The following is a 4,582-nucleotide window of genomic DNA, read 5'->3' on the forward strand; positions in this document are numbered from 1 at the left end:
CAGGGATGTGAGAGTTGGACTGTGAAGAAAGCTGAGCGCCAAAGAATTGATGCTTTTGAACGTGGTGTTGGAGAAGACTCTTGAGAGTCCTTTGGACTGCAAGGAGATCCAACCAGTCCATTCTGAAGGAGATCAGCCCTGGGTGTTCATCGGAAGGGCTGATGCTAAAGCTGAAACTCCAATACTTTGGCCACTTCATGCGAAGAGTTGACTCATTGGAAAAGACTCTGATGTTGGGAGGGATTGGGGCCAGGAGGAGAAGGGGATGACAGAGGATGAGATGGCTGGATGGCATCACTGACTTGATGGACGTGAGTTTGAATAAACTCCAAGAGTTGGTGATGGACAGGGAGGCCTGGTGTGCTGTGATTCATGGGGTTGCACAGAGTTGGACATGACTGAGCGACTGAACTGAACTGAACTGAGAGGAACATAGAGTTTGTCACACAGAGTGAAGTAAGTCAGAAAAAGGAAAGCAAATATCATATAATATTGCTTATATGTGGAATCTAGCAAAATTATACAGATGAAATTATTTGCAAAGCAGAAATACACAGACATAGAGAACAAATATATGGACACCAAGAGGGGAAGAAGGGTGGGATGAATTGGAAGGTTAGGACTGACATATATATACTGCTGCTGCTAAGTCACTTCAGTCATGTCCGACTCTGTGCGACCCCATAGATGGCAGCCCACCAGGCCCCGCCGTCTCTGGGATTGTCCAGGCAAGAACACTGGAGTGGGTTGCCATTGCCACCTCCAATGTGTGAAAGTGAAAAGTGAAAGTGAAGTCGCTCAGTCGTATCTGACTCTTTGGGACCCCATGGACTGCAGCCCACCAGGCTCCTCCTTCCATGGGATTTTCCAGGCAAGAGTACTGGAGTGGGGTGCCATTGCCTTCTAAAATAGATAACTAACGAGAACCTACTGTATAGCACAGGGAACTCTACTCAGTGTTCTGAGGTGACCTAAATGGGAAGGAAATCTAAAAAAAGAGGGGATAAATGTATATGTACATTTGATTCACTTTGCTGTACAGCAGAAACTAACACAACATTGTAAAGCAGCAATATTCCAATAAAAATTGATTTAAAAAATTTTTAAAGGATGAAATTTTGCCATTTGCAGTAACATGGATGGACTTGGAAGACATGCTAAGTGAAATAAGTCAGATACAGGAAGACAAACACTGTGTGATATCATTTATATGTGGAATCTAAAAAATACAATGAACTAGTGAGGACAGCCAAAAGAAGCAGATTCACAGATACAGAGACCAGACTAGTGGCTACCAATGGGAAGGGGGTGAGGGGAAGGACATATGGTGGTCAGGGAGTGGGAGGTACAAACTTTGGATTTAAGACAGGCTACAAGGATGTATTGTACAACACCAAGAATATAGGCAATACATTGTAATAAGAAACTATAAAAATTAAAAAACAAATCAAATGCACCACATCTCCCTCTCAAAACTGGTATTCTTTCATACTATATTGGTAACTGTACTCTCTCTTCACTGAGTTTTTCCTCCAATACCATCTATCCCTAATATACTACTACTGACTTCCAAGTATGACACATATTCTCAGAGAAAAAATACTCCCAAACATGGAGTTACCAGCAGTAAATGATCACTTAGCTTGGAAAACTATGGGATCCCTCTTTTCATTTGCTTCCAGTGATGAGCATCCTCAAACTTCCACCTTAAAGATATAGTATTAGTCAAGATAATGCAAGCGAAAGAGGCTACAGTTCTGCGAAGTACTACATGGTTAGCTATTCCTCAGCAATAGTCCTCAACTTAGTGTTGTTTGGATTGGTCCTTTGTAATCAGTAGAATGTGACAGAAATAATGCTGCATGATTTTTGAGGCTAGGTCATAAGAGGCATTAAGGCCTGTGTGCTTTTGGAATGCTTGTTTAGGGGAAGCCAGTCACCATGAAAGAAGTCTGACTACTTGGGTTTGATCCTTGGGTTGGGAAGATCCCCTAGAGGAGGGCATGGCAACCCACTCCAGCATCCTTGCCTGGAGAATTCCCATGGACAAAGGATCTCGGCAGGCTGCAGTCCATGGGGATGCAAAGAGTTGGACACGACTGAGCAACTAAGCACACAGCACCCTGGGACTGCCATGTTGTAAGGAAGCCCAAACTAACCACATGGAGGAAGGGAAGGAGCGGAGGAGAGATGGGAGGAGACTGAGAGATTGATGTACAGCCAGTGCCTCTCTGTTTCTGGTATCTTGGTCCAGGGGCCAGATGTATGAGTAAAGGAGGCATCTTATACATTGACCCTGGCAGATACCACGTGGAAAAGAACTGAAGAGTCCAGATTACAGTATAAACCAAGGCCCTGGACATAGTAGCCCTAGTGAAAACATTCCAGCCTCTCCAGCTGAGGCCCCAGATGTCAGAGCAGAGGTAAGCTGTTCATTCTGTGCCCTCTGAACGTCTGACCCACAGAACAATGAGCATAAGAAAACTGGTATTGTTTTATACTATTAAGATTTGAGGTGATTTATATAGCAATAGATAACCAAGACACACTATCTTATTATGTTTATTATTAGATGAATGAATGAAATCTTTCCTTGAGCAGAATTCAATTCATGGTAAATGAAAGAGAATCTATTTTCAAAGATCCAGTGACATGCCTACAGAATGGCTAGGAGTGATGTAGCTCATATGCCACCACCCCCACTGAAGTTTTGCTAATAGATGTCAGCACTTTGTCCCTCTGAGAGCACCCGTGATGTCCTGTCATTGCAGGGGTCTATGCAGCCAGTGCTGTGGGCACATGTGATGGAGTCTACTTACCATCCCCATCTCAAATATTTACCTTTCTCCTTGTTCTTCAAAAGACTCTGAATCAAAAGTGAATAAAAATTCTTACTACTAAATATTCAAGATTAGGCCTGAGGGGTTTTTTGATGAACATAATTTTACATCATCTTTTACATCATCTTTTATCTAAAAAGAAGCAATAAATTGAGAATCTTTCAAAAAGATTGAACAAATATTTGATTGAATGAAAAGGCATCTTCTAAAAATGTGTGGAATACAAAGTATATATATATGTATGTATATACACATAAAGTAATAATATAATAATAAAATATAAACTAGCTTGGTGGGATTTTATTTTATTTTTCTGGCGCGGGCACCAACTACATCCCCGGAGCGGCGCCCTCCCGCACCCGCCCCCGCCCCGGGACGGCAAGGAGCGCCAGAAGCGGCTCCGCTAGCCGGGCGCCCGAACCGCTAGGGTCTTCCTCACTCCGGTGGGATTTTAAAGAGTTAAAACTTTATGTATTTTGCTGTTTATTTTTTTCCCCCAATTTTCTACAAAGAACACATTTATCTTTTGTAGTTAAGAAATAAAATGAAATTTAATCATGAATACCAACCTACCTAAAATATCTAACAGTGCAAAATGGGCACTGATCAACCTGGTGCATACCTGTCGGGTATTATAACCTTGATCATACCAATTGCTACCACTGAGATGGCCAAAGAAAGTTGTTTTCTATATAATGCCTTTGCTGGTGCCTCTAAGAAAACAGGAATTTAATGAATTAAACTACACATTTACTTTAAGGGAATATCAACGTCTCAGTTAATGGAATTTGGAGGATCCTCTGAAGTCATCTTTATTTACCAGTGTCAGTCAGGGTCCTGGAAATAGAAATCAGATGAATAAAATATTATTAATTAGATTTTGAGAACTGAAAAAAACAAAAAGGAACACTGCTGCTGCTGCTGCTGCTGCTAGGGTATTTCAAAGGTAGTGATTATAGGCAGCAGCTTCTACCACTGAGGCTGAGGAACAGGTTGGGATTATTAGAAGTCAGCAGTTAAGAGGAAGGGCCTTTTAAGAGCCAAACCTCTGAGGAGAAGGTATTGAGTGTGTCTGGTGTGGTACCTCTGATCTCTGATGGGGCAAAATCTTTGTCTGGCAAGATGAGAAAATTGCAAACTGGAACCAACTTCTATGGAAGCAGCTGCTGCTGCTAAGTAAAGAATCCATTCTGACAGGCAGCAAACACACAGGAAGGAGCAAGTCCCTTCCCCCTCCAGCTTTCCACCTCCATCCTGTGCTCTCTGTTGACAGAGCAGGGGAAGAACTGCGGTTTGCGAGGACCAACCCAGAGTCATAAACAGATTATAGGATAAGAGACACTATAATCTCAATATCTACCCTGTCTCTGCAATGCAGCTGGGAGTGCCCATTTCCAATATGTTATATTTAGCCAACATTAAGTATAATAATGTGCTATAAATATACAATGATGGATCATTTTACCTGTATTAAAAACCATCTTTCTAATAACCATGTCTACTTCTACTTCTGCTTTATTGATTACACCAAAGCTTTTGACTGTGTGGATCACAACAAACTGTGGAAAATTCTTAAAGAGATGGGAATACCATCTACTTCTACTTTTGGTTTACGACTATGCCAAAGCCTTTGACTGTGTAATCACAACAAACTCTGGAAAATTCTTCAATAGATGGGAATACCAGACCACCTGACCTGCCTCCTGAGAAATCTGTATGCAGGTCAAGAAGTAACAGAACTG

The sequence above is a fragment of the Bison bison genome, unplaced genomic scaffold, assembly GCF_000754665.1.
Source record: "Bison bison bison isolate TAMUID 2011002044 unplaced genomic scaffold, Bison_UMD1.0 scf7180017864326, whole genome shotgun sequence".
NCBI lineage: Eukaryota > Metazoa > Chordata > Mammalia > Artiodactyla > Bovidae > Bison > Bison bison.